This window comes from Mus caroli, unplaced genomic scaffold, assembly GCF_978045245.1.
Source record: "Mus caroli unplaced genomic scaffold, Mus_caroli_1 scaffold_8, whole genome shotgun sequence".
In the NCBI taxonomy this organism is placed as follows: domain Eukaryota; kingdom Metazoa; phylum Chordata; class Mammalia; order Rodentia; family Muridae; genus Mus; species Mus caroli.
The window spans coordinates 67,276,481-67,285,309 of NW_028227263.1; positions in this window are offsets into that span (position 1 = coordinate 67,276,481).

An 8,829-nucleotide genomic window follows, 5' to 3' on the forward strand; every position below is an offset into this window, starting at 1 on the left:
CTCCTTTCTTCTTCCTGGTCTTGCTCCGATTATTTCCCCTGTTATTTTATTTATTTATTTATTTATTTATTTATTTATTTATTTGTACTGTTTTGGTCTCCACGATCTTCCTAGAGGCTTCCTCTTAAAATTAGTTTGAGATCAGTATAGTTGGTTTTCTAGACGTCTTCTCTTCCCGGGTTGTGCTGGTGTTCATGGTGGAAAATTTAGTCCAGAAAAACATAAGATAACATATTAACTGGCCTTAATCTCTACTCTTGGAGGTCTGATCTTAAAAGGGAAAAAGTGTGTGTGTATGTGTGTGTGTGTGTGTGTGTGTGTGTGTGTGTGTGTTTTGGGGGGAGATTCTTATTAGAAGAATCCAGATTGCTGACTGTGCAGAACAAGGCAAGAAGAGAAAGGGGGGAAAGAAAAGCGGAAAAGCAGGAGACAGGATGAAGGTGATGAGTCAGACTTCCAGAACTGGATGGAGACAGCAACCCAGAAACAAGCTTCCAGAAAAGGATCCGAAAGGGCAACATATCCAGAGACCCGACAGAGCAGCCTAGGAGACCCTGGGAGATTAAGATCTAGTACAGTGACTTAGAGAGAGGGGGTGGGGGGGACAGGTCTTCGTGGGGAAGCCTTGAAGGCCCCAAGTCTTTCTCCTTGCGCTCCATCCACAGGCTTCTGCGGTAGTCCCTAAGGTGAAGTCGATCTTCCCTTGGCCTCTTTGATCACACTAACCTCGAAGACTTGATCTAGAAAGAGAGTGTTGGGGGGTGGGGGGAGTCCTTGCCTGAGGTAAAGGCTATCTCTTGTTTTGGAACCCCAGCATTCCCCTAACTTTCTCAGCCACTCCTTAACAGTCTGGCAGGCTCGGCTACTCCTCCCCTCCCCCACTTCCTATTGAATTCCTGGCGTCTGGTAGCTGGCGGCAACTAGGGCGACCTACCAACTTTTCCCCTGGGCATTTTCTCGCCCCCTTCACCCCCCAGTGCTTTCTTTTCTTCTCCCAGCGCTCTTTTTGAAAGGAGGCACCCAGGCCCAGGACGTGTTCTGCAGTTTAACTACTTCCAAATTCTTTGTTCAGGTCACCCCGGGACTCCATTGTCAGCTCCTGAGAGCGCGGGCAGGCCGGCGGGTGCGCCTCTGCCTGCGCAGGCCTTGAATCCATTAGGCCTCTGCGGCTCTAGCCCCGGCGTCAGTGCTCGTCCCCTAAGCTCCCGCCCTCAGCAGCCTTTTTTGGATGAAGTAAAGTCATTGAAAAGGGCAGGTTCGTTTTGAGGTTACATGGATCTCACGAGAGAGAGAGAGAGAGAGAGAGAGAGAGAGAGAGAGAGAGAGAGAGAGAGAGAGAGCGCAACTCTGCCTCGAATGAATCTGACCCACTCACCTCATTCTGAAAGCCCTATGGTTTGCGGCTGGGTGTTTGGTCCCAGTGGTTGTATTATTGTTTTGTTTTGTTTTTTGAGAGAACTGGATCAGGAACGAGATGGGGAAGGGACAAGCAGCCCAGATAGTAGTCACATCTCCAGTCTTCCATCTGCACTCTCATATCCAGTAGTCCTCTTCTTGGCTTTCCTCGCTCCTGCACCCTCCAGCCAGCATCTCAAAGCTGCTCCTGGGCCGAAAGAGTAGGGACAGGGGTCCAGCTTTAGTAGGGGTCACCCCTGGGAGCGCTGCTGTGCCCTGGGCCCAAACTGCCTTCCCAGCACGACAACTTCCCAGACTCACTGAGAAATGGTTAACCATGGTCTTGCTATGTGTTCCCAGATTCATGAATATGGCCAAAAGAGAACCCTGTTCTCCTCCCATAGGGACCAGGGATGCAGAGAGCTGTGAATCTTGCAGGGAGCTCAGCTCTGAGGTCAATATTCAGAAAAGGGTTCAGAGGTCCTGTGTACCAGAAACTCCTTAGACAGGCCGGGAGCCTGACACTGTCTCTAACTCTTGAAGCCATGAAACAACAAGAAAGTTCGGAAGGTCAGTGGCCCAGGAAAACTCAGCAAAGGCTAACCATCGCTTTTCCCAGAGCAAGGTCACTGAAGCATGACCCTCTTGCTCGGAAGAGGGGGGTGGGGGGTGTCAAGTCGTCAAATCCAGGGGCAACCCTGATGCCCAGGACCTTCTAGAAGTTGATCGAGCCTCTGGTCTGCCTGTTTTGGCCATCGCCAGGATTAGTCTAACTTCTCAGGAGCAGGCGTCCAAAGTATAGTCACCGAGGAGCCCGTGAGAGGGCAAGAATGGGGGACTGTGACCCAAGAAAGGGTGTGCGTAGAGCTCAGGATGCAAATGGAGTGCGCAGGACAATGGGCGCACCTCCTGCCAGGCCTGGGAAGGAGAGAGAGAGAGAGAGAGAGAGAGAGAGAGAGAGAGAGAGAGAGAGAGAGAGAGAGAGAGAGAGAGAGAGAGAGAGAATGAATGAGGCCTCGGGGACTCGGGACTCGAATCCGTACCGGATCAGAACCTTGCGGCTGGCTGCAGGCTCTGCAGCTCAAAAGATCCCTCCCCCTCCTCTTGGCTCCAGAATTGCATTTGGCGAGGCCTGCAGAGCTCCGAGATCTGCCCAGACTAAATGAAAGTTCTCGCAGATACAGATGTTCCTAAGAGTCTCCCACACTCCTATTCACGTTTTCTTCCTTTCGTTCTTGCGGGCATACCCGGGGTCCTCTGGTCCGCTGTCCTGACCTAGCGGCTCTGGCGTGCTGACGCGGCTCCGCGCGTTGTCCAACAGCGCCCTCTGCCGGACCTTCTACTCGGATGCAAGTGCGCACCAAGCCAGGCCTGGCGGCGGGAAAGGCTCTGCTTAAGTGGAGTGGGCGGTCTTCTAGGGCTATAGCGACGCCAGGGACAGTGCAGTACGGGGTGACCTGGACTTCTATTTCTCCTCCTGGCTCCTCTTTATCTTTCAAACTCTGCCGCGGGTCAAGGGCATCATTTGCATTGCTGGGAACATCAGGACAGTTGGGTGGAAGCCTGGAGCCTTCAGACCCTTGCCTGTTCTTTCTTTACCCCATGTCCTTACCGAAGTGTTAAACCCTCCCCAGCTTTGCCTTTTCATCTCAGTGGCTTCCTTCCAGCCAGGGTCCTCCTCATCTCTACAGATTTCAGAAAACGAAAGACAGAAAGCTATTTCTTTTGGGGTAGGGGTGGGGTTGAGGGCACCTAACACTTGGAAGTTCAGGAAATGATTAAGATTTGGAGGTCCAGGTCTCACAGCTGCAGTCTTGAAAATCTCTGAAGATTCAGATATGATGTTCCCAGTGGCCACAGTGTGGGTGGGTCCTTGACATTCATTTACTCAACAAATATGTGCGGGGTTCTGAGCCCACACTGCTAGAGGCTTAGCTCAGGAGAGGTCATTAGCTTTCCAAAGGCTATAATCAAGTCTCTGGAACCAAAGAGAGCAAATGGCTCTGCTTAAAATTGAATATGTTTATGCCTGAGTTGAAAAAAAAAAAATCAGCCGGGTGGTGGTGGCACACGCCTTTAATCCCAGCACTTGGGAGGCAGAGGCAGGCAGCTGGGAGGCAGAGGCAGGAAGATTTCTGAGTTCGAGGCCAGCCTAGTCTACAAACTGAGTTCCAGGACAGCCAGGGCTACACAGAGAAAACCTGTCTCGAAAAAACAAAACAACAACAAAACCAAAAAGAAAAAAGAAAAAAGAAAAAAATCAATTCCTTTTGGTTGTTTTGTTTTCTTTTTCAAGACAGTTTTTTTTTTTTTTTTTCTGTGTAGCCCCGGTTGTCCTGGTACTCACTATGTAGACCAGGCTGGCCTCGAACTCACAGAGATGCACCTGCCTCTGCCTCCTGAACTCTGGGATTAAAGGCATGCATCACCACCTCCCATCGAAAGAGTTCTACTTAGGCAAGAGATGCTCTGATGTGTATAAAACAAAGGCTCCAGTGTCTCCTGGAGGCAGACAGAACAGAACCAGAGTAGCCTGGGGAAATCTAACTCACTCAGGGCCATGGAAACAACAGCGTGGTTCGTACCAAATTCCAAAGCAACCTTCCTGCAAAGGCCACTGGAGACATAACTTATGGGATGCTGTAGCTGGCATGGCCTTACGCCTGGATCTAGCACACCCCTTCTGAGCACTGGAGGAAAGCTCAAGCTGGAGGCTTGCAGGGAAGCTCAGCAGCCTGGAAGAGTTAGCAACGAGGAAACAAAAAATCAGAAGTGATTGAAGCAGATAGGTGAGGCAGCCATCAGAGGGAAGATCAGAGGCTCAAGGACGAAAGAGTGTCTGAGACTCTGCTAGCCTCTGGCTCTCCCTTGCAGCTGAATCTTGTTCCTGTCTTTGGTCTGTATTAGCAAGATCTGGTCCAGTCACTGCCAGTTCTCTGACTCAAAGACGCTCCGTGTGCCTTTCCCGGCAGGCAGCCCTGGAGTCTTACTGCAGTGCAGTCAAGGGCACATGTTTTGGAGGCCGGTCTCCGGAAGATCTGGCACTGAAGCTGGAATAGTGTCGCAAGCCCAGAATGTCATCCCTCTGGAAGGCGAAGCAGGGCATCACAGCAAGTTTGAGGCTATATAGTGAGTTCCAAGCAAGCCAGGGCTCCAGAGAAAAGATCAAAACCGCCATCCTGCAAATTCCCTCGCAGGCAAGGGCAGGTGCGCCACCATGTGGCAACTGTGACAATTTACAACATACTTGGATGCCTGCTCAGAGCGATGGGCTGGTTGATTAACTTTGAAAATGGTGCATGATGTCTGCATTGGATTTATTCACAGCAGGAGATCTACTAGAGCTAACAACTGAGGGGGAACGCTGTGCCAGACACGGAGGTAAGCACACCATTACTTCAGCTGTTTTGATGGAGCAGATGCTGCTACTCCTGTCCTAGAAAACCGGATCCCAGATTGACTGACCCAGTGTGAGAACCTAGAGTTAGGGTCTCACTATGTAGCCCAAGGACTGGGAATTTGAACTGAGTTCACTGTCACCTTGGCTCTGATATGTACTAGAATACCTGATGGTTGGAAGCTCTCTCTCTCTCTCTCTCTCTCTCTCTCTCTCTCTCTCTCTCTCTGTGTGTGTGTGTTTTGGGGATTGAAGCTGAGACTTAAGCATGATAAGTAAGTACTATGTTACTAGCTCCATAGTCTAACTTGTTCATGGTCTTTCTATGTCCCCCACACTATCCTGGATTATTATGTAGACCTGGCCTCAAATGCCACAATGCCCAGCTTTTCCCAGCACAGTCTTGGCATGTGTATCAAGCCCTCTAGAACTTGATTTATAGACCAGACTACCCTGAATTCATGATCCTCCTGCCTCTACTCCCCAAATTCTGGGCTTACAAGTATATACTCACATGTCTGGCTCTTGTCCTACTTTCTTTTTTTAAAGATTTATTTATTTATTTATTTATTTATTTATTATGTATATGAGCACACTGTCGCTGTCTTCAGACACACCAGAAGAGGGCATCAGATCCCCATTACAGATGGTTGTGAGCCACCATGTAACCATGTAGTTGCTGGGAATTGAACTCAAGACCTCTGGAAGAGCAGCCAGTGCTCTTACCCGCTCAGCCATCTCTCCAGCCCTTCTGCTACTTTCTAAAGAACGGCTTGTGTCTTGTGCAGGTGGACTGCAGAGGTCAGTCTCAGGTGTCGCTCATCAGGAGGCCTCTCCCCCTAATTTTTGAGACAAGATAGTTCATTGCAACCTGGGCTCACTGACTAGCTTAGGCTGGCTGGCCAGAAAGCCTCAGAGGTTAAGCAGTTTCTGTATCCCCATCACTGGGATCACAAGTGAGCCATGATGTCTGGCTTTCGACATGTGTGCTGTGGATCAAACTCAGGCCCTCGTGCGCTTATGACCAGCATCTTACCAGCTGAGCCACTTCCTTAGTCCCTTAGCTTCCGGCTCTTGACACAGAGTGAACTGAAAAACTATGCCTTCCATACATAAGAAGCTGCAGGAAGACCAGTATATTTCTGCATCTTTTCTTTGCTACCATGACAAATTCTTTTTTTTAAGATTTATTTTATTTTTAAGTGTGTGTGTGTGTGTGTGTGTGTGTAGCTTCCCTTAGAAGCCAGAGGTGTTGAATCCCTGGACCAGGAGTTACAAGCTGTGCTTGTTTATGTCAACCTGACACAAGCTAGAATCAACTGAGAGAAGGCAGCCTCAATTGAGAAACTGCCTCTAGAAAATCGGGCTGGGGGCTGGTGAGATGGCTCAGTGGGTAAGAGCACCCGACTGCTCTTCTGAAGGTCCAGAGTTCAAATCCCAGCAACCACATGGTGGCTCGCAACCATCTATAACGAGATCTGGTGCCCTCTTCTGGACTGTCTGAAGACAGCTACAGTGTACTTACATATAATAAATAAATAAATCTTTAAAAAAAAAAAAAAAAGAAAAAGAAAATCGGGCTGGGAGGCAAGCCTGTGGAGTTTTGTTTATCAGCAATTGATGTGGAAGGGCCATCCTTATTGTGGGTGGTGCCATCCCTGGGTGGGTGGTCCCAGGTTCTATAAGAAAGTAGGCTGAGCAAGCCATGGGAGCAAGCCAGTAAGCAGCATCCCTCCACGGCCTCTGCATCAGCTCCTGCCTCAAAAGTCCTGTCCCACTTCAGGTTTTGTCCTGATTTCCTTTGATGATGAGCTATGATATGGAAGTGTAAGCTGGATCAACCCTTTCCTCCCCAGGTCTCTCCAGCCATCACAGAAGTAGTGACCCTAATTAAGACACAAGGCAGCTGTGAACCACTCACCATGGGTTCTGGGAGTTGAACCTAGGTCCTCTGCAAGGGCAATACTTGTTCTTAACCTCTAAGCTGTCTTGCCAGCCTCACATTTTTTTTTTTAAGTTAGTGACTTGGACAGGCCTGTAACCCTAGTACTCAGGAGATGAAGGCAGGAGGATCAGAAGTTCAAGGTCATTCTTTCGGTTTTTTTTTTTTTAAAGATTTATTGTTTATTTATTTATTTAATGTATATGACTATACTTTAGCTGTCTTCAGACACACCAGCAGAGGGCACCAGATCCCATTACAGACAGTTGTAAGTCACCATGTGGTCGATGGAAATTGAACTCAGAATCTCTGGAAGAACAGTCAGTGGTCTTAACTGTTGAGCCATCTCTCCAGTCCTCAAGGTCATTCTTGAATAACAGCAAGTTTGAAGAAAGCCTACAGTGTCTAAGACTACTTTTTTTTTTTTAAGACAGGATTTCTCTGCTTAACCTTGATTGTCTCAGAACTCACTCTGTAGGCTAGGCTGGCCTTGAACTCACAGAGATTTGCCTGCCTCTGCCTCCTGAGTTCTGTGATTAAGGGAGTGCGCCACCATCACTTGGCTTAGAAAGTATTTTAAACAAGGTCTCAGGTAGATCAGGCTGGCCTCAAACTTACTATGTAGCTGAGAATGACCCAGAACTCCTGGTCCTGTTGCGTCTGTCTGTCTGTCTGTCTGTCTCCCAAAGGATGGAATTACACGAGTGCACACACAACTCAAGGTCAAGTTCTTGCCTCCAGCAAACCTTTGGGATGCCTCTTAACTTCCTGCCAGCCAGACAGAGAGGGAAGCATTGGCCCTGTGCCCCAGCAGGCCAGTCTGCAGTATTTGGGAGTCTATCCTGCAGGCCTTCCTTCCTTCAGTTGGTAATTGCCAGCTTCTCCAACTGGATTAGACCAGATTCCTTTCTGCTCAACACATTTGCATGGTTTCTGCTTCCAGGGCAGTCTGTGCCTGATTGATACTGCCTTTGCTCCTTTCTTTGTTTGCTCTCAAATGTCTCTTGAGTGTCTGGCACAGGTCAGGCAGTGTGCTGGGGAGCTCATGCTGGAAATATCTCCTATCCTCAAGAGGCCACAGCCTCATCGAGCTCTCAGACTGGAGTGGTCAGGCCATACCAAAGTGTGTTTTCATGTTGGGTGTCATTGAGGACCCAGTCGATTCACCACCAAGATAGACCTCAACTCCAGACTTCTTTCTAGAAGCAGCAGAGTGGGGTGTCATTAGCTGCTGGGGAAAGTCAGAAGTACCAAGGCCTCGAAGATGCCTTGTGCTTGAGAAGGCTCTACCCCTCCCCCTGCCCCGCCCCCACTGCTCAGCTTTCTCTTCTATGATATTCACTCTCTGGGCACTCTGTGTCAACCTGAGCCTGGGGTGTTGCTAGAAATCCCTCTTTGCCAAACTCCAGGCTCTCAGTAGCCTGCTTCCTCCATCCCCTTCTTGGTCTTCAGTGGAGAGCTTCACTTGTTTGCTTAGCACATTGCTAGCTCTTGAATCCTTTGGGGAAGCCGACCTCCACAGGCTTCATAATTTACACAGGGCGTTGAGAACAATAGGCCAGCAAGGATCTTGGTCATTGAGCCTTGCAAGTAGAAAAGGGGGGGGGACCGGGAGGGGGGCATTGACCTTGGGAGGAAACAAGCTAGGGAACATTGCTGGGCTAGCCTGGGAAAGAGCAGGCAGAAGTATCCAAGGTCCTTCCAGAAGCCAGAACTGCCTTGTAAAGATTAATTTTATGCATCAACTTAGCTGAGCTATAGTGCCCTCTTATTTGGCCAGACAGTAGTGTGACTGGTGCAGCACAGCCAGCACACAGGTGGCCTGGGTCCCCATGAATTCCACTGGGCTTCATATTTGTCACCATGCCCATACCCCATGCTGGCTTTGCTGGTACCACAGGACAGGAGATGTTTCTATGCTACTGTCCCAGCCCATACATGCATGCAGGCAAAACATACACACACACACATAAAATAAAATAAATCTTATATACCACCAGGGACTATCTGCCATTCGTATCATATTCCTGCCCTTGTACATTGCTGACATACAAGGGACACTGTAAGTCATGTGGAATCAGTGAGTAGGACCTCA